Raw genomic sequence first — 22,425 nt, 5'->3', positions numbered from 1 at the left:
GTATGATAAGATATTCTGAGAGAGACCACAGTCACATAACTTTTATTACAGTATATTATTATATTCTATTTTATTATTAGTTATTGTTGCTAATCTCTTACTGTGCCTAATTTATAAATTAAACTTTATTTATCATGGGTATGTATGTGTCAGGGAGCAAGAACTCTTGTCCCCTCGAAGGTCCTTCTAGCTGGACAAAGAATGAAATTGCCATGAGACAGATTAGCAGGAGAAAATCAAATTTAACAGTGTACTTACAGGAAAACTACACAGACATGGCAATTCCAAAGATGGGCAAAATGAGGTATACATGCCATTGTGAAGCAAGGAGACGGGGCTGGGGGTCTGGGACTTCAGAGGAAAGGAAGGAGCTTCACGGGGCAATAAGAAGAGAGAATGTTTGGCAATTAGACATTTGCTCTGCCATACAGATGGGTCACTCAGATAAAATTTATCTGTACTAATAACCCTTATTCTGAGAAAGACCCCCAGTTTGGATTCTTCTGTGTGGTTAAGGGAGGGACAAAAGTTCCCCTTGAGCCTGTAGGCTCAAGGTATCTTCCAGATACCTACATGGCTAACTCCCTTATCTCATGCAAGTCTTACACATCATCTTCTTAGCGAGATCTTCTCTGACAACCCTATTTAAAATTACAACCATTATACATGTTTCATCCTCCTCCATAGCTCTTATTGCCATCGAAATACCATGTATCTTACTCGTTTGTTTATTTATTTATTTACTCGTTTATTTTATCATTTTTCTTCACCTGCTGGAAGGCGAGATCTCTACAGATAGGGAATTTGGGGGAAGTTTTTGTTTACTGCTGTAACTCCAGCTTCAACAACAAGGCTCAGTGCATAGTTAGTACTTGATAAATATTTGTTTAATGAATAATTGAAAATCAGAAAGCCTCCATGCAGTGGTCTACAGGAATAAAAGCAACAAGATGGCACATCCTTGTTATCTTATGTTCCCACTCATCTTCTGGAGACCAAGAAAGGGAAGAGAATTCTATGCCATCACAAGATGTACTTTTAAGAAATTCATTTATTTATTGTAGGGACGCTGGGGTGGCTCCGTTGGTTAAGCCTCTGAGTTCGGCTCAGGTCATGATCTTGCAGTTTGTGGGTTGGAGCCCTGCATCGGGCTCCACGCTGACACCTCAGAGCCTGGAGCCTGCTTTGGATTCTGTGTCTCCCTCTCTCTCTGCCCCTCCCCCACTTGTGCTCTCTCTCTCTCTCTCTCTCTCAAAAATAAATAAAAACATAAAAGAAAAGTTTATTTATTTTAAATGTTTAATTGTGGTAAAATACACAAATTACCATCCTAACCATTAAAAAAAAATTTTTTTAATGTTTATTTATTTTTGGGAGAGAGACAGAATGTGAGAGGGAGAGGGGCAGAGAGAGAGGGAGACACAGAATCCCAAGCAGGCTCCAGGCTCCGGGCTGACAGCACAGAGCCCGACGCGGGGCTGGAACTCACAAACCGTGAGATCAAGACCTGAGCCAAAGTTGGACACTTAACTGACTGAGCCACCCAGGTGCCCCTAACCATTTTTAAGTGGACAGTCCAGTGGTGTTAAGTACGTTCACATGGGTGTATAACCATCACCACCAACCAACCACGGAACTCTTTGCATCTTGCAAAACTGAAATTCTACACTCATTAAACAATAACTTGACATTCTTCCCCCTAAACCCCTACAACCAACCATCCTACTTTCTCTCTTGATGATTTTGACTACTCTATGTACCTCTTGTGAATGGAATCATATGGTATTTATTTGCGACTGGTTTATTTCACTTAGCATTACCTCCTTGGCATTCATCCATATTGTGGATGTGTCTGAATTTTATTCCTTTCTCAGTTGAAAAGCTGTGCTCTCCAGTAGCACCGTTATTCCACCTGGGTTCCCCTGGAGTGATCCAACCCCTTCACCACATTCACTGAGGGTCCGGCATAGGACACATAACCAAACTTGATTCCAGGGTGAAGCCATGACGTTGAAAACCATATATCACATGGTTTCCTGTGAGTTCTGTTTCCCAGGATGTCAACCAGTTTCTGCTGGGACCACTGTTGAGGTGACAGAGGGAACTGGGCAGGGTTTTAGGCTGGAGAAAAGCCTTTTCCTGCCACAGCATCCTTTCCAGTACTCACACACTCATCCCCACGTGATCTGTTTAAGGGATTTCGCCCCCATTTTAGTGGATGTAAGTTAACTCATCATTTCATGAAATAATCTCTATAAACTCTGAGAATTAACTCAGATGGCAGGCAGTGTGACCAGAATTAAAGGACTTTTGAGGTAAATGGGTGGCTCAGTCGGTTAAGCGTCTGACTTTGGCTCAGGTCATGATCTCACGGTTTGTGGGTTTGAGCCCCGTGTCGGGCTCTGTGCTGACAGTTCAGAGCCTGGAGCCTGCTTCAGACTCTCTGTCTCTGTCTGTCTCTGCCCCTCCTCCAATCACACTCTGTCTGTCACTCTCTCTTTCTCTCAAAAATTAAAAAAAAAATTAAAATTAAAAAAAAAAGAAGACTTTCATAGTGAATTTCTCTCCCTGGAAGAAGTGACCCTCTGGCTTAGGCAGAGGGGGTGAAACTGGGCAAAGAGGAACAATCCTCATTGCTGGCGATGAGGTGCAGAGAAGGCTGTCCAATAATAATTAGGAAAAAACACATTTATATATTGTTTATGTGCCAGATGCTATTACAAGGGTTTGCAACATTGACTTATTCAGGTCTCCTAACAACTTTATTTTATGTATGTGTGTAAGAGCACTTCACATGCGATCCTTTTAACAGAGTTTTAAGCATACAATACAGTACTGTTATCTACAGGGACAATATTGTACGTCAGATATCTAGAATTTATTCAGCTTGTATAACTGAAAATTTAAGTACATTGGTTACCAATTCCCCATTTGTCCCTTACCCCAACCCCGGCAACCACCATTCTATTTTCTGCTTCTATGAGTTTGACTCTTTTAGATACCTCATGTAAGTGGAATTATGCAATAGTCGTCCTTCTGGGACTAGCTTATTTCATTTAGCATAATACCCTCAAGGTTCACTTATGTTGTGGCTCTTTCAGGATTTCCTTCTTTTTAAAGGCTGAATAATATTCCGTATATTCTTCATCCACTCATCTGTGGATGGACAGGTTGTTTCCACATCTTGGTTACTGCCATGGTGCTGGTATCTTTTCAAGGTCTTGATTCTCATTCTTTTGGATAAAAAGGCAGAAGTGGGATTGCTGGATCATATGGAAATCTATTAACAGATTTTGAGGAAACTCCATACTGTTTTCCACAGCAGCTGCACCATTTGGCATTCCCACCAATGGTGCAAAAGGGTTCCAATTTCTCTACATCCTCTACAACACTTGTCTTTTTCTGTTTAATGTTTATTTATTTTTGAGAGAGAGAAAGAGCACAAGCAGGGCAGGGGCAGAGAGAGGAGGACAGAGTATACAAAGCAGGCTCTGCGCTGAGAGCAGTGAGCTGGATGTGGGGCTTGAACTCGCAAACCATGAGATCATGACCTAAGTTGAGCGCCCCTCATTGAGGTTTTGATGTGCATTTCCTTGATGATTAGTGATGTTGAACATCATTAATGTACCTGTCGGCCACCTACGTGTCTTTGGGGAAATAGGTCTATTGAAGTTTTCAGCTCATTTTTAAAATTAATTAACTTATTTATTTAACTTATTTTTTCTTTCCCACATCTGTTTATTTTATTTTTTTTAATATAATTTATTGTCAAATTGGCTAACATACAGTGTGTAAAATGTGCTCTTGGTTTTTGGAGTAGATTCCAGTGGTTCATCATTTTTATTTTTCTAAAATGTTTATTTTTTTTTAAATGTTTATTTATTTTGAGAGAGAGAGAGAGAGAGAATGCACAAGTGGGCGAGGGACAGAGAGAGGGAGACAGAGAATCCCAAGCAGGCTCCATGCTATTAGCAGAGAGCCCCACAAGGAGCTCGAACCCATGAACCATGAGATCATGACCTGAGCCAAAATCAAGAATTGGACGCTCAACCAACTAAGCCACCCAGGCATCCCTTTAGCTCATTTTAAAATCAAGTTCTGGTTGTTTTGCTATTGAGCTGGAGGAGTTCATGATGTGTTTTGGAAAGTAACCTCTATCAGATACATAGCTGGCAAATCTTTTTCCTATTCCATAGGTTACATTTTCATTTTGTTTATGGTTTCCTTTGCTGTGCAGAAACGTTTTAGTTTGATGCAGTCTCACTTTCTAATCTTGCTTTTGTTGCCTTCCCTTTGGTTTCATATCCATGAAATCATTGCCAAGACCAATTTCACGGAGCTTGCCCCCTGTGTGATCTTCTAGGAGTTTGCAATTTCAAGTCTTATGTTTAAGTTTCATTTTGAGTTGCTATTTGGTTTAAGATACCTGCCCAACTTCATTCTTTTGCATATGATGTCCAGTTTTTCCAAAACCATTTGTTGAAGGGACTATCCTCTCCCCCATGTGTATTCTTGGCATACTTGTTGAAGATCAGTTGACCCATACGTGCATGGACTTATTTCAGGGTTATCTATTCTGTTCTATTGATGTATATATATTTGTCTTTTTGTTGGTACCATACTGTTTTAATCTCTGTAGCTTTGTGATATATTTTGAAACCAGGAAGCGTGATGCATCTAGCTTTATTCTTCTTTTTCAAGATTATTTTGGCTATATGGGGTTCATGGGGTTCTTTACCACCACTTTACAAATAAGGAGTATGAAGCGCAGGAGGTAAAGTGGCTTTCTCAAGGGTGCAGAACTAGTAAATAGCAATATTTAGATTCAGACCCAGGGAGTCTGATTTTGAAATTTATACTCAACTATTATACTCTATTGCCTCTCAAGTCTTTCCATCACTTCATCTCTGTTCTCCATCCCAATATATATATTTTTCTTAATTTACTTCTTTATAGAAAAAGCAAACTATAAAATCTCACCAACTGCAGAATCATCTTGCAAACAATCACATCTTCTAGAAAGCAGTGGCGTCATGAGGCTTACTCTTGGCCCTTTGTAAGAAGCTAATTAGAAATGTCAGTGTCTCTTGGGTATGTACAAGTATATAGAGCTGTGAGCAAATAGGAGAGTGAAACTATGAATATATAAAACAAAGTCAGAGAGTGATTGTTTACATTAAAAGGATTCTTTAATTTAGAAAAGAAACCAGTATTGAATGCCTATACATAGCATCTTCCTAGTGCAAATGAGTGCTTGTTTGTTTGACTAAATGGTTGGGGTCAGAAAAGCCTCAAACTAAAATGGCATTAGGTCCATGGGATCCTTTGAAGATCAGTCAAAAATGGTGGTAACTTATTGTTAAAATGATTATATAATTGGTAAGAAAAGAAAGTTTATTTATTCCCTCCTCTCAAATCATCGCAAAATGACGCTTTGGAACACATATCTTTGACACGACGCTAAGCATACTCGTACACGCAGTTGCCGAATGAAACAGTCTGGCATCGCAACTCACACAGAATAAAAACCAGAAGAGAGTGTAGCTGTCAGCTTTTTCATCAGCTCACGAGGGAAAGCAAGTCTGTTTACAGACAGGCAGCCAGACCCATAACTTCTTATTGACAAACAGCACACACCCAGTCTTTTTATGTATGTGGTTTGTTAAAAAATAACTTATTTTCTCTCACAATGAAGATTTAAGGGCTTTGGAAAGCACTACGCCTTAGTGATTGTAAGCAGCTGCTTACAAAACACGAGCTTTCCAAATGCTAATTAGATTTGACCATAAAAACCACTGCTATTTGAGGAGAAAGTGTTGCAGTAAACATAACCTGAAATGTTGTTATTTCACAGGAAAATCTTAGTATTCAAAACACTCAAAAGGACATCTGCAAAGACTTCGGAGGTTATATGCTTTTTGCAACTTCTTTTGATTTTATGGCTAAATACACCATTCTGGTAGATTTCTTTTAACTGTAAAGACAAAATTCAATTTCTCCATCATGAGAAAATCCCATACGGCAGCAGGGAACTCGATTTGTGTCAATCTGGACAGACTTAGAACAAGAGACAATTCATTTCTGACACCAGAGGGCACCAAAGCTCAAGTTGCTAGGAAAACTGCCAGGCCAGCATCAGAGTCAGGAACCCCGGCAAGGTCATTCTTGTGGCCTTCAGATGAGACCTTCCCTAATGATTTCAGAGGACCAAGAATGTCTCCTAAAAGGAATAACTTCTCCAACTTGTTTTTTTTCTTTTTAGCTCAGTCTACTATTTAACACTTCCCTGGCCAGGGAATTCTCAGTACCATTTGTTCATCCAGCTCGTAGATACTTATCCAGCACCTAGTAGGCACCGGGCCCTGGGGAAGCAGTGGCGGACAAGAATGGCAAAGTCTCTGCCCTCATAAACTTGCAGTCCACGGGGGAAGACTGGCTTCAAACAAACCCTCACAACAGAGTGTGCTCTGCATTATGAGAAGGGCAGATGGGGGCCATGGGAGGCGTGAGCAGGGGCCTAACCTCGACTGAGAGGTCATAGACACGTACTGGTTTTCCGATCACAACTGCATTGGTTAACACAGCAAAAAGTTATTGTCTCACAGTTCTGGAAGCCAGAAGTTGAAACCAGGTGTTGGGTGGGCCATTCTTCCTTCCAAGGGACTAGGGAAGAATCCGTTCCTTATCTCTCCCTCATCCGGTAACTGCAGGCACTCCTTGATTTGTGGCTGCATTACCCCAGTCTCTGCCTCTGTGGCCATGTTACCGTCTCCTCCTCTCAGTGTGTCTTCTTCCTCATGTGTCTACATTATAAGGATATGATTGATTGCATTTGGGGAATGTTATGGATTGAATTGTGTGTCTCCTGCCCTCCCCCTGCACGAACCCCTGTTGAAACCCTAACCCCTAATGTGACCATATTTAGAGATAGAGCTTTGAAGATGATTAAGATTAAACGACGTTTAAGGGTAGTTCCCAGTTCCAAAAGAACTGGTGTTTTTATTTATCTATCATTTTTTAATGTTTACTTATTTTTGAGAGAGTGAGAGATGAGTGGGGGAGGGGTAGAGAGAGAGGGAGACACAGAATTCAAAGCAGGCTCCAGGGTCTGGGCTGTCAGCACAGAGCCCACACGGGACTCGAACCCACAGACAGCAAGATTGTGACCTGAGCTGAAGTCAGACGCTTAACCAACTGAGCCACCCAGGTGCCCCAAGAACTGGTGTTTGTAAAAGAAGGTGAAAAGATACCAGAGCCTCTCCCTCCCTCTCTCTCTCTCTGTAAGGAAAGACCTTGTGAGGACACAGCAAGAAAGCGACCACCTGCAAGCCAGGAAGAGAGGGCTTGTTAGAAACCAACCCGCCAGCACCTTGATCTTCGGACTTCCAGCTGCCAGAACTGTGAGAAAATAAATTTCTGTTATTTAAACCACCCATCTGTGGAATTTTGTTATGGCGGCCTGAGCAGGTGAATGCAAGGCCCACCTGGATAATGCAAAATAAGAGGAAAGAGGCCAGCTGGAGTGGGATGAGTCAGGGGGTGGATGGAGAAAATAGGTCTTTCATGGAGAGGAAGGAGACAGGTTAGAAGTGGGGACTGAGGGAGATTTTGATTTCATTTTTTAAGATGAGAGAAAAGGAACATGTTTAAATGTTAATGTAAAGAGTCTACAGAAAGGGAAAGACTGAAGATAAAAAGAAGAGCTAATCCATCCCCAAGAAGTGGTTGATGAGGGCTCCAGAGCTCAGGAGGATTGGATAGTTGAAGGTGACCTTGAGTAGTGTAACCAGAGGGAAGGGGGAAGGGGGAAGAAGGTGGGTGTGAAAAGTTCACCAACTTTTCAAATGTTATAGATGTCCTTTTCCGGCAGCATCTATTTTCTCCTGGGTGAACAGGGTTGAGGGATCTGCAGAGGGTACAGGTGGGGGTTTGAAGCAGTCACCCTGGAGATCGGGAGTAAATTGACTCAAGAAACAATGTGGGGCTGCTGATGTCAAAGAGATGTTATCTTGGAAGTATTTGAGCAGGGTAGTTGGAAAGGTAACAAGTTACTGTTCTATGTATTTTTTCAGAGGAAGACTGGGCTAGTGTGTCCATGAAGCGAGGAAGTCTGGTCATCAACGTGGATCTTGAGGTTACCTAAGATGCTGACAGCTCTTGGGATGGAGAGAAAGAACTCAAATCGGGTGCAAAGATCTTTACTGGAAGACACAAGCCTGTGTGGCTTAAAGGCAAATGGAAGAGTCTTGGTTCCAGGAGGCCATGGTGTTCCTCTGGCTGATGGCACCAGTCTAAAGATGTATTTTGTCAAATTGTGATAAAACCAAATTAAAGTGTCTTAGCTAAAAAATTACCAAAAGTTACCTACGAACTTATCCAGTCAATGGTGCAATCAGTGAATGAAGCAGAAAAAAAAAATCTGCAGGACAGTTAATGGTTGTTTTCGTAAAGACATTTTCTTAATAAGTGTCAATGACTTCAGTTCAAAACCAGTTTTTTACATTATAAACTCCTTTATATTACCAGTTTCTTTTATTCTACATGTGTTTAATCCAGAGTTGGCTAAATCTCTACTTTAAATGCCACCGTTAAGCCTCATTATTCATTTCTGTCTTAGTGGGGGCGGAACACAGCTGACCGCTGTACTCATCATGACTTTACTATCCTTATTGAAGACAGCTATTCATTTCACACACCCTGCCTTTTTCCCCCCAAGCCAAATCCTGCTTCTGTTATCCCGTTCACAGTGGATACTCCTTAATGATTTTAATGTAAGCCTTACAATCCCCCCTTTAAAAAGCAACAGCTTTGGGGCGCCTAGGTGGCTGAGTCGGTCAGGCATCCGACTTCTGCTTGGGTCATGATCTCGTGGTTTGCGTGATCGAGCCCCATGTTGGGCTCTGTGCTGACAGCTCAGAGCCTGGAGCCTGCTTTGGATTCTGTGTCTCCCTCCCGCTCTGCCTCAACCCTGCTCATGCTCTGTCCCTCTCTCTCTCTCTCTCAAAAATAATAAATAAAACTTAAGGAAAATTTAAAAAGCAACAGCTTTGATAGAACCACGTATCTATTAAGAGTGTCTAAAGTCAGGTCAGCACTTGAACACTGTTGATATCATGTCTAGGAAAATTTCTATTGTAACAAGGAATTTATATTCTCTTGCCGATACACTTTTTGGTATCCGTGGCAAGCCTGGGCCTCTTTTTCTCTGATCTTTAGCAGAATAAAATTAGTCCAGGATGAGTTTATTTTTATGAATATCTCTATTGACTGGCGCCTTGCATCAGCTGCAGCCACTATATGCCATTAAGTGAGAATTTACTATGTGCCAGGCTCTGGGCTAAATGTATTATATACACTTAATTTAAACATCCCCAAACCTCCAGAAGGTAGGTGCTTTTATTATCTTCATTTTATGGGTAAGGACACGAGCCCAGAGTACATGCCTGATTAGTATAATCAAATGAAAAGCAGAACTTGATTCAAAGTTCGATCAGTCTAAGTCCAAAATCCTTGCTTCTAATGAACTGTTTACTACTGTGATAAGAATGCAGGGCTAATGTGTGTGTGTGTGTGTGTGTGTGTGTGTGTGTGTGTGTGAGAGAGAGAGAGAGAGAGAGAGAGAGAGAGAGAGAGAAAGAAAGAAAGAAGTTTTTGGTGAGCCTTTGGGAAGGCAGGGACAGGCATAGAGAGTTGTGAATAATTTGGGAATAAGTGAGACAGAGAAGCACTACAACTAAGAAAAAAAGAAGCACAGATATTATATATATATATATATATATATATATATATATATATATATTAGGTGTGAGAAACTTTTGTCCTTACAAGAATATGCTTTTACACTTAAAAAATTTTTTATTTACACTTAAAAAATATTTTAAATTTATTTTGAGAGAGACAGAGACAGTGTGAGCAGGGGAGGGGTAAAGAAAGAGGGAGAGAGATCAAGAATCCCAAGCAGGCTCTGCACTGGGGCTTGAACTCATGAAACTGTAAGATCATGACCTGAGCCAAAACTGAGAATCGGACACTTAACCAACTGAGCCACCCAGGTGTCCCATACCCTTTTTTACTCCATGAGAATCTATAGGGATTTGAGATTTGGGACTGCCTAGAATAAATTTTTTAAACAGTATTCTAATTTTGTCTGTAATTGTCTCTTTTTCATGAGTGAATGGACTATAATTTGAAGCCCTGCCTTCCTTTAGCTTGGGAACAAAAAAGTGACTGTAAGTAAGCCAATCAGATGTTCATCTTACTTTGGAATTTGACTCTTAGATTTGCCATCCTATCCTAGTGGTAAGTCCTCACCAGAATTTTCCTGCTACATGGTTGCTGTTAGCCTTTGAGTTTAAATTTGGACTCAGTTATATTCCATTGATCTATTTGTCTTCCTTCTGCCAGAACCATAGTCTTGATTATTGTTGCTTTATAATAAGTTTTTAAATTGACAAGTATGAGTCCTCTAACTTCGTCCTTATTTTTCAAGATTACTTTGATTATTCTGGGTCCCTGGCATTTCCATGAATTTTGGGATCAGTTTGTCCATTCAATTCAGAAAAAAAAAGCAACTGAGATTAAAAAAATTTTTTTTAAGTTTATTTTCTTTGAGAGAAAGCAAGTGTCAGTGGGGGAGGGGCAGAAAGAGAAAGAGAGCATCAGGAGGCTCTGTGCCTTGTAAGCATGGAGTCCCATGTGGGACTTGATCTCATGAACTGCAAGATTATGACCTGAGCTAAAATCAAGAGTCCGTGGTTTAACCAACTGAACCACTCAGGTGCCCCAGGCAACTGAGATTTTGATAGGGATTGAATTGAGTCTGTACATCATTTAGGGGAGTGTTACTATATTTACAACATTATCTTCAAATCCATGAATTCAGGAAGTTTTTCCACTTATCTAGGTGTTCTTTAATTTTTTTCAATGATGCTTTATAGTTTTCAATGTACATGTGTTGCATTTCTTTTGTTACACTTATTCCTCAATATTTACTCTTTCGACGTGATTGTAAATGGAATTGTTTCCTTAATTTCAATTTCGGGTTGTTCTTTGTTAGTATACAGAAATACAATTGATTTTTGTATATTGACATTGTTTCTTGCAACTTTGCCAAACTCACTTTTTAGCTCTAATAGTTTTTTTTGGGGGGTGGATTTTTTAGGATTTACTGTATACAAGAAAAGATTATCTCACCCGCAAACAGAGATAGTTTTGTTTCTTCTTTTCCAATTTTTATTTCACTTTCTTGGCTCATCGCCCTGGCTAGAACCTACAGTACAATGTTGGAAAGAAGTGGCGAGAACAGACATCCTTGTCTTCTTCCTTATCTTGGAGGGAAAGCATTAAGCTTTTTACCCCTAAGTATGATGTTAGCTGTGGGGTTTTCATAGATGCCTTTTATTAGGCCAAGGAAGTTCCCTTCTATTTCTAGTTTGTTGAGTATTTTTACCATGAAAGGAAGCCAGCATTGAATACATGAGAAAGACCTGTTTTCCATCTATCCTTTCCCCTGTCTGTGGACCAGATCTACTCTTGTTAGAGCAGAGTGAAGGAAAAGCATACAGATAGGGATCCTGTTGCTAGGGCTTTGATATACATCATAGGATGTTGTATCCATTAGGGTTATCTTTGAATGTAAAAGAATACTGACTGCAGTGGCTAAGCCATATAGTGGCTCATTTTTCTGATGTAACAGTTGTGAGGTGGTCAGTCAGGGGATAGCTGCTCATGGATGTTGCCAAGGACCCAGGACCCTTCTAGATTCCTACTCCATCATCATTAGATTTGATGCTTATCTTTTGGATGGCCTCCATGACCACAACTGTGTTCCATGAAGAAAACAGAGGAAAGGGGAGAAGGGCAGCAGGGATGAATTAGGTGAGCCTGTGGTTGTTTTTATTTTAAACCTATAAAAACTTTTTTTTTTTAACTATGAAAGTAGAATATCTAGAAATGCTATTCAGTGAATTTCTGCTTTAAATTCATGGATCAAAATGAATCACAAGGTCATCTCTAGTTGCAAGGGAGAAATAAATATTTTTAATGATGCACATGGCTACGTGTTTAAAAATTGAGGTTCCATTGGCTAGGAAGAAGCAGAGAATGGATATTGCGCAAGATACTAGCTTATAAGTAGAATTGCTGGGAATTAAACACAGATGGTTTGATTCCAAAGCCCATACGTTACATGATGGATTATGATAATCAACAGATGCATTTTTCCCTTTAATTTATTTACCCAATCAATCAATCAATCATTAGGTATGTATTTATCGGGCTTAATATTCATCACTAAGCAAAAAAGATAAACTCTCTGTCCTATTAGAGGTTTACCTTACAGTGGGGAATGGAGTTGGGGCCAAGATAATAAAACAGCCAACAATTAACATATTAAATAAGTCAATCACAAACTATGTTGGAAGGTGTTAAGTATAACACAGAAAAGGTCACAGAGCAAGGGTAATGGGGACTGGGGCACTGGAGGTGGGTGTATGTGAATAGGCTTCATTGACACTTGATCTTAGCCAAAAAGGCTGAGAAGTGATTAGGCTTCATTGAGAGGGTGGTGTTTGAGTACAGATTGAAGGAGGAAAGGGAGATCTTTGGAATCCTATGTAATTCTCCTTTTTCTATACTTGTAAATATTTCTCAGTGAAATTTAAACCAGTCTAATATCTGCCACATCCTATCTATAGGGTGATATCGTATTTATAGCACCATCGGTAGCCTCCTTGGAATGTTCATTAAGCAGAGGACTCAAACTTAGACGTCAAGTTACTGGAAACCATAACTAATAATATACAGATTGGCTTCAATTAGTTGAACATTAGATGAAAACAGGTATGGGCGGGGGAGGAGTCAAGATGGCAGAGAAGTAGGGGGACTGGAATTTCCCTGGTTCCCTGTGTTCCCTCAAACACAGCAGTATTGGGGTCAGAACACTTGGTATACCAGGAATACATGCTACAGAGTGACAGAAAAATCACCCTGGGTAGAAAGAGACAGATTGGCAGGACAGAAGTGCATGTATGCGAATTGGGAGAGGTAAAACAGGCAGCATAGGCACAGAGGTGGTGGTGGGGGGGAACCTCTTCAATGGAGAAACAAAAGGAAGGGAAAGAGAGGCTGTGGAAGTATTGATTTGTAATTGGACAAGAGAAAAACCTCTCCGGACCATGGACTGGGGAATGGGAAATACAGAGAGAGCCAGTTTCTACTTTGCCAACAGCCTTAGGAGCTAAAGATCAGAGTTATCAGAGTTGCGTGACCTTCTCTGGACCAGAGCCCTTGGTGTGCATGCCCCCAGTGGGGAGGGCAGCTAGCCCCGGGCTATGGTAGAGATCTTGGGGGCACACTGGGAGACAGCAGTCCTTTCCCTCCAGTACTGTGGGAAGAGGGTTTATTGCCCCCCACCCAAGGACAAAAGACCCTGAAGGTGCCAGCCAGAGGACCTTTGTCAGCTGGGAGGAGTGGCACTATTCCAGAACTGGGTTCACCCCGTGCAGGATAATTTAAGACATTGGGTTTTGAATCCCAGCTGAGGAACTAGGAGGTGCAAGAGACTGTGGAACATGGCAAGCCGGCTGCCCTTGCTACCTGTGAGAAGGGCCTGGACAGTGTGGTTTGGGACACCCAGTCCAGGGAGGAGAGATTGGGTTGTCGCCAGTTTTCTCCCCATTACAAACACAGTGGGGCTGCAGGGAACAGGACAGCGGGACCCCGGTGGAGGTGTTTATATATAAACAATATATCTGAACAAGAATTTAGAATTACAGTCATAAGACTAATAGCTGGACTTGAAAAAAGCATAAAAGACTACAGAAGATATTGCTACAGAGATCAAAGACCTAAGAAATAGTCACCATGAATTAAGAAATGTTGTCAATGAGATGCAAAATAAACTAGATACAGTGACAGCAAGGATGGGAGAAGCAGAGGAGAGAATAGGTGAAATAGAAGATAGAATTATGGAAAATGGTGAAGCTGATAAAAAGAGGGACAGGAAATTACTAGACCATGAGGGGCAAATTAGAGACCTAAGTGATTCAATGAAATGAAATAATATCCATATCATAGGAGTTCCAGAAGAAGAAGAAGAAGAAGAAGAAGAAGAAGAAGAAGAAGAAGAAGAGAGAAGGGGGCATAAGGTTTATTTGAACAAATTAGAGCTGAGAACTTCCCTAATCTGGGGAAGGAAACAAACATCCAAGTCCAGGAGGCACAGGGAACTCCCTTCAGCATCAACAAAAACAGGTCAACATCACAACATATCATAGTAAAGCTGGCAAAATACAAAGATAAAGAGAGAACTCTGTATCTGGGGATAAATGGGTCTTAACCTACCAGGTAGACACATAAGGGTAGTAGCAGACCAATCCACTGAAACTTGGCAAGCCAGAAGGGACTGGCAGGAAATCTTCAATGTGCTGACTAGGAGAAGTATGCAGCCAAGAATCCTTTATCCGGCAAGACTGTCATTCAGAATAGAAGGAGAGAAAGGCTTTCCCAAACAAAAACTAAAGGAGTTCATGACCACTAAACCAGCCATGCAGGAGATCCTAAGGGGGACTCTGTGAGTGGAAAGCAGCAAAGACTACAAAGGACCAGAGACATCACCACAAGCACTAAACCTACAGATAACACAATGACACTAAATCCCTATCTTTCAATAATCACTCTGAATGTAAATGGACTAAATGGCCCAATCAAAAGACATAGGGTATCAGAATGGATTAAAAAAAACCACAATCCATCTATATGCTGCCTACAAGAGACTCATTTTAGACCTGAGGACACCTGCAAATTGAAAGTGAGGGGATGGAGAACCATCTATCATGCACCTGGATGTCAAAAGAAAGCTGGAGTAGCCATACTTTTATCAGACAAAGTAGGTTTTAAAACAAAGACTGTAACAAGAGATGAAGAAGGGCATTATATCATAATTAAGTGGTCTATCCATCAAGAAGAGCTAACAGTTGGAAATGTTTATGCCCCCAATGTAAAGCAACCACATATATAAATCAACTAATCACAAACATAAATAAATGTGTTGATAGATGAAAACAGATATTCCTCCCCCCATATCTGATCTACATACAGGTGTTGACTCAAGCCAAAGGATGTCTATAAAACTCACGGGCAAGATCAACGTCATATGTGGCCTTCAGAACCAGAAGAGAAACTACTGAAAAATAAAACCACACATCTTATTCTCTGGCCTTGGCTGTCAGGCAAAAATCTTCCAGTGAAATTAGTGTGATAAGACATGAGAAATATTGGGGGTTTTGTGTGTTTTGTTTTCACTTTAGATGCTTGGTGTCTTGGCATAAAATATGTATTGAGCTGCTTTTGAGAAATACATTGATATGTCAATTGTTACCAAACCTCCTCCATACCAAAAACGACTAAACCGGCATTGACATGAATGTCTGGGCTGAGTATCCAGTTTGTCTCAATCCTTGACTGGATGTAAGTAAGCTCCATGAGGCCAGGGGATGTGTCTGTCTTGGCGACTCCCAATACTCATTTGTTGAATTAAAGGAGAGAAAAAAGAAAAAAAAAAGTGAAAAGAAAGAAAGGAATTTAAAAAGAAAGGAAGAAAGAAAAGAAAGAATGAATTCTCTTTTTTTGGCTGCCTGAGATGTACTGAATGGTATTTGATATACTGCAGGGACAAAATGTTTAACTTTCATCCTGAATGTGCATTAATTGTTTTTTGACTATGACAATTGTGCTTGACAAGAGTGACATTGACTTACTCTTTCTTAAAAAACTGAAGTATAATTGAGATACAGCACTGTATTAGTTTCGGGTGTATAACATAACACTTTGCAGTTGTCTCCACTGTGAAACAATCACCATATCAAGTGTATTTACCCTCTGTCTCCATACCAAGTTGCCATATTTTTTCTTACGATGCGAACACTTAAAACTTACTTTCTTAGCAACTTTCAAATTTGCAACACAATATTATTGACTACAGTCCCCCATGCTGTACATTCCATATTTATTGTATAACTGGAAGTTTGTACCTCTTAACCTTCTTCACTCATTTTACCTACCCACCAATCCCCCTCCCCTCTGGCAACCACTGATGTGTTCTCTGTCTATAAGTTTTGTTTTGTTCAGTTATTGCTTTGTTTTGTTTTTCAGGTTCCAGATATAAATGACATCATATGGTATTTGTCTTTCTCTGACATATTTCACTTAGCCTAACGCTTTGAAGTCTGTGTGATGGCAAATGGCAAGATTTCATTCTTTTTTACAATTGAGTAGTATTCCATTGTGTGTGTGTGTGTGTGTGTGTGTGTGTGTGTTGTTATGGTATGAGGGGAAAAGCTTTCATGTTTATGCTATTAAATATGATGCTAGCTCTGAACTTGTCATGTATGGCTTTTATTTATTTATTTTATTTTATTTAAAATTTTTTTAATGTTTATTTATCTTTGAGAGAGAGAGAGACACAGAGCATGAGTGGGAGAGGGGCAGAGAGGGAGACACAGAATCTGAAGCAGGCTCTAGGCTCCGAGCTGTCATCAGAGAGCACTACGTGGGGCTCCAACCCACCAACTGTGAGATCATGACCTGAGCCGAAGTCGGAGGCTCAACAGACTGAACCACCCAGGCACCCCTGGGTTAATTTTATTTAAAAAAAATAATCTATGCCATCCATCATTTTGGAAGTATGTGCCTAATGAAATAAAAATAGGGTATTATAACTCCAAAAATGTTGTGAATCTTGACAATGAATTGTCTTCCTGGTAAAGTGGGTCAGAGCAATCAATGATGGGTAATCCTGCATCAAGTTTTTAAACTATGATCTGGCACGTGCTAGAATGTTCAGCACGACACTATGCATGTGGTCACACACCAGACCACCCAAATGCCCTGATCAGTAGAAGGGACATATAAATCCTACAGGTTTCTGCAACAGAATCCTTACAACAATGAGAGCAAAAGTCAATAAACTATAATCCCACACAACATAGTTGGCTCTCACAAACATAGGGTTGAGTAACAAAATGACATGAAAGAGTATGCAGTGTATGATTCTACTTTGTGTGCGAGTTCAGAAATAAGCAAAACGGACTGTTAGTTAGAAGTCAGTCAGCGTCACGGTTCTACCTGAGGAGGCAGGGGCTGGAAGAGACAAGAAGGGCTTCTGAATGCTGATTATGTTCCATCTCAGGACCTGGCTGTGTATAAAGCTGACTGTTATGATTTGTGCATTTTCATGTACATATGTTACACTTACATAAAATTTAAAAATGAACAAGCAAAAAACGGCAGTAGTCTAGTGTTAAATTAGGCCTCGGCTGAATGGACAGCTCTACTGCTGTATATCCACTTCGTTGAGAGTTTCTATCATAAATGGATGTGGAATTTTGTCAGATGCCTTTTTGGTGCTTATCGATACGATCAAATGATTCTTATCCTTTATTTTTTTTAATGTGTTGTACTCTGTTGATTGACTTACCGATGTTGAACCATCCTTGTATCCCCGGAATAAAACCCACTTGATCAAGTTGTATGATCCTTTATGTATCGTTGACTTCAGTTTGGTAGATTTTGTTGAGCATTTTTGAATCTTTTTTTTTTTTTTTTCCCCCCGGCGGGCCAAAACCCTCGCTTATTTCAGTATCAGAAACATCTTGGCCATCACAAAAATAAACTCTACTGAGGGTGATAGAAGTCTCCACAGCAAGGCTAAGAGCTCGGCTGCCAGGTGGCGAACATCGGGGGTGCATGGCTGGCACTGCCCTGGAGTAAGTGAAGAAGCAGCCAGCTGGTAGGGGGGCAGGTGCGGGCAGGGGCTTCGCTTCTGGGAGGGCACAGGTCATCAATGGCTGCTCCATCTCTGTGAGCCGCTCTCCACCGTCCACCACCATCTGTACCTGCTCCACCTCTGAGAAGCCCAGGTGGTCTACACTGGAGACACTGGAGATACTGAAGACCGTGCCCACCGCAGCTGTGTCCACACAGCCGGTGCCTTCTTTTCTGAAGCTGCAGCTGCTTGAGCACCTCCGGGAACTTCTCATGCTTGCCCAGGTGGGGCAGTTGGATGTGCACAATGGCCTGCAGCCCTATGCCCGGATTGGACGGGCAGGTGAGGATGTAGTCCAGGTGAGAGTTCCACATGAATTCCTAATTCGTAGACTTGAAGAGAGTTTCAGTCTGGGTGAGGCCATTGTGGAAGCGAGTGAACACCTCCTTCGTGTTGCCTCCCTTCTGCATGCAGAGGACCCATAGGTGGCCTTCCTCGTTGATCCACACCAGGAACGTCTTACTGTCATTGTACTGGCTGCCGTGGGCGTCTGGCCGGTCACAGGCCGTGTCTGAGGCCAGCAGCAGGGGACACAGGCTTGTCAAACAGAAAGTGGTCATCAACGAGTTGCCACTGCTCCGCTTCTGTCATGTCCTTGAGCGCGCAGTACCTGATGGCCAGGTTGCTATGGAAGCTCCATTGAGCCTTGATGTGAAGCCACTGGGTGTGCTCTTGGTGCACAGCTACTCCTACAGCTCAGGGGTCAGCACGTTGGCCATGTAGTTGTTGAGGTTGGGGAATGGCATGTTGTGGCTATTGGAGAAAGGCATGGTGGTGGTAGGCAGTGGGTGGCAGGTGAGTGGTGGAAAAGACAGGGGCACTCGGTCCATCTGCAGCTCCAAGCTCTGCGTGGGCTGTTTGCATCCGTGTTCTTGAGGGGTATTGATTCTTGCTTTCTTGCTTTCCTTTGTTGCTTGCTTTTCTCCCTCCCCTCCTCCTCCCCTCCCCCTGCCTTTCCCTTTTCCCCTCTCCCTGCCTTTCTCCCTCCCCTCCCCCTGCCATTTCTCTTCTCCTCCCCCTCCCCTCCTTTTCCCTCCATTCCCCTTCCTGCCCCTTCCCTCCCCTTCTGTTCCCTCCCCTCCCCTCCAACCCTTTCCTTTCCTTTCCCTCCCCCTCCCCCCTCCCCTTCCCTTTACCTCCCTTCCCCCTCCCCCTCCCCTTCCCTTTATTTCCCTTCCCTGCCCTTTCTCCCTTTCTCCTTCTCCTTCTTTTATTTCTTTTTGTTTCTGTCCTTGTCTGGTTTTGGTTTCACAGTAATGCTGGCCTTGTAAAACGAGTTTGGAAGCATTCCCTTGTGTTCAATTCTTCTGGAAGAATTTGAGGAGGATAGGTATTGAATCTTCTTTGGAAGTTTGGTAGAATTCACCAGTGAATCCATCTAGTCCTGGACTTTTGTTTGTTGGGTGTTTTTTGATTACTGATTTAAATTTCTTACTAGTAGTCTATTCAGAGTTTCTATTTCTTCATGGTTCAGTTTTAGAAGACTGCATATTTCTAGGAGTTTATCTGTCTCTTCTAGGTTGTCCAATTTGTTGGCATATAACTGTCATAGTAGTCTCTTTTGATCCTTTGTATTTTTTTTTTTGAGAAGTTTAACTTCTTTTCTTTCATTTCTCATTTTATTGATTTGAGCCCTCTTTTTTTTCTTAGTCTAGCTAACGGTTTGTTGATTTTGATAATCTTTTCAAAGAACCAGCTCTTACTTTCCTCGATCTTTTCTATCGTCTTTTTAGTCTCTATTTCATTTGTTTCCACTCTGATCTTAATTATTTCTTCCTTCCACTAACTGTGGGCTTCATTTGTTCTTTTTCTCTTCCTTTAGCTGTAGTGTCAGATTGTTTGACATTTTTATTGTTTTGTGAGGTACCTTGGTTTTTGTGAGGTTTTCTTGTTTTGTGAGGCATCATTGTGAACCTGCTTCTTACTGCCTTTGCTGCATGCCATAGATTTTGTTGTATTTCCATTTTCACTTGTATCAAGGTTGCTCGTGATTTCTTCATTGGCCCATTGTTGAGTAGCACGTTTTTAAATCTCCACATATTTGTGTTTTTTCCAGTTTCCTTTTTGTAACTGATCTCTAGTTTCATATCACGGTGGTCAGAAGAAATGCTGGGTATTATTTCAATTTTCTTAAATTTTTCAAGTCTTGTTTTCTGTCCCAGCATATGATCTATCCTGGAGATTGTTCTATGCATTCTTGAGAAGAATGTATATTCTGCTGCTTTGGATGGACTGTTCTGTAGATGCCTGTTAGGTCCATCTGGTCTAATGTGTCATTTAAGTCAGTGTTTCCTTATTAATGTTTGTCTGGATGATCTATCCATTGATGGAAGCGAAGTATTAATTAAAGTCAGTAAACTAAAGTCAGTCAATCAAAGCAGTATTATTGTACTGCTATCAATTTCTCCCTTTAGATCTGTTAGTATTTGCTTTTATATTTAGCTACTCCTGTGTCAGATGCATAAATCTTTACAAATGTTATATCTTCTGGCTGATCTGTGTGTGTGTCCTTACGTCTGAAGTGAGTCTCTTGCAGGCAGTACATAGATGGATCTTGGTTTTTTATCCACATAGCTGCCCTCTGTATTTGGATTGGAAACTTTAGTCCAATTGTTTCAGATTTGTGGGTCCCAGAACTGCAATCCCCCTGGGACACCAGAGCCAGGAGCTCAAAGCCAGTTATGATGGGGCCACAGTGGAGTCGTGTGTGGGAACAAGGCACTTTCCCCTCCAGCTTTGACAAGGCCGTGGTGGAGTGGTGCACAGAGGTGGGGCACTGGCCTGGCCAGCTTTGGGGGGGGCAGGGAGCAGAATGTGGGGGCAGGGGTACCCACTTGTGCTAGTGGGTTAGAGGGAGAGAACAAAAATGGCATCCGCCAGAGCTGGCACTCGCAGAGTAGAGGGAGAATACTAAAAAAGTTGCCCACCAGCTTTTCTGTCCTTCCACAGAATCCCAACAGACTCCTGCCCTTCTGGCAGATTCTATAAGATTAGCAACTGTTTCTCTTTCACTTATGGTCTAGGTGCCTTTTTTTTTTTTATGCTTATTTTTGAGAAAGCACAAGCAGAGAGGGGCAGAGAGAGAGGGAGGCGAAGGATCTAAAGTGGGTTCTATGCTGACAGTAGTGAGCCTGATGTGGGGCTTGAACTCAGGAACCCTTAGATCATGACCTGAGCCGAAGTCGGATGCTCAACCAACTGAGCCACTCAGGTGCCCCTCTGTGCTTTTAAAACTGTGACTTCTGTGCTGGGTCCCAGGGTGAGTGATTCTGCCCCTGAGCCCTTTACCAGCAGTCCCTGTTCCCCACAGCCCTATGGTTTTCCTGGATGTAGGCCTGGCTGGTTTGCAAAACCAGATGTTTTGAGGGCTTTTCTCTTTGGTGCATGTGGCATGTTGGGGTACCTGATGTGGGGCTCAGACAGGATTTTTGGTGAAACCATGTCTCTGTGTCTCCTACCTGTCTGGTGCTGCCTTTATCCTTTGTTTTGGAGGAGCTTGTTCAGGTACTTTTCAGGTCCTTTTCGGAGGGAATTTTTCCATTTGTAGCTGTAGATTTGTTCTGTCCATGGAGGAGGTGAATTCAGGATCTTACGCTGCCAACATCTTGAACTGCCTTCCTACTAATTCACTCGTTTGTTCGCATACTAACGCCTACATTTGGGAGGTGAAAATCAAGGCAGTGACAATAATTTTCAGTAAGGTGTGTGTGTGTGTGTGTGTGTGTGTGTGTGTGTGTACGTCAATGTCAATCAATGACCATACACATATTTGGGCTGAGGAAAGATCACCATAAGTGATTTCCAAATTACAGAAATCAATCTGTTTGTGACCACATTTTAAAAAAATGGCACAGGACAGAAAAAAATAGAACAGACGAGTGTATTGTACATCGTGAGGGTGAGTACTGTAGTGTGTGTGTCTATACTGGATTAATTACTAGAGTCATTTCTTACTATGAAAAGTGTTTTAAAGAAAAGTTTGAGGGGTGCCTGGGTGGCTCAGTCGGTTAAGCGGCCGACTTCAGCCCAGGTCATGATCTCGCGGTCCGTGAGTTTGAGCCCCGCATCGGGCTCTGTGCTGACAGCTCAGAGCCTGGAGCCTGTTTCAGATTCTGTCTCCCTCTCTCTGACCCTCCCCCGTTCATGCTTTGTCTCTGTCTCAAAAATAAACGCTAAAAAAAAAAAAAAATTAAAAAAAAAAAAGAAAAGTTTGAAATTCAAACTTTAAATCAATGAAGTATTTGAGTTGGGGAAAGTACAATCTCTAAACAACGAGTGAACCATTGAAATCCTTCTGAAGCCCAGATCATACTGAGTTTAGTAGAGAAGCATTATGTAAACTCGTATACTGGTTCAACTCCAATCTCTACCACTTCCTAATGGTATGACTCTGGGCCTTGGTTTCCTTTCACATAATATGAGGTAATAATAGTATCCACTTCATAAAGTTGTTTCAAGAATTAAAAATGAGTTAACATTTGTAAACTTCTTAGAAGTGCCCCTGACACATAGTAAGGCCCCTATGAGTATTGGTGGTTACCATGGTGAGCAGCGTGGGGGAAGAAACATATACAATGTCTCATTTAACCCAAGACCAACTG

General features: G+C 41.6%; 1 pseudogene; it reads right to left on the bottom strand.

The window, feature by feature from the left end:
• Nucleotides 1-6,450: 6,450 nt before the first annotated feature.
• Nucleotides 6,451-18,594, bottom strand: LOC122218421 (annotated as a pseudogene).
• Nucleotides 18,595-22,425: the final 3,831 nt, after the last annotated feature.

The sequence above is a fragment of the Panthera leo genome, chromosome B1, assembly GCF_018350215.1.
Source record: "Panthera leo isolate Ple1 chromosome B1, P.leo_Ple1_pat1.1, whole genome shotgun sequence".
NCBI lineage: Eukaryota > Metazoa > Chordata > Mammalia > Carnivora > Felidae > Panthera > Panthera leo.
Note: the sequence above shows the minus strand (reverse complement) of the source record. Positions and strands in the feature narration are given on the sequence as shown.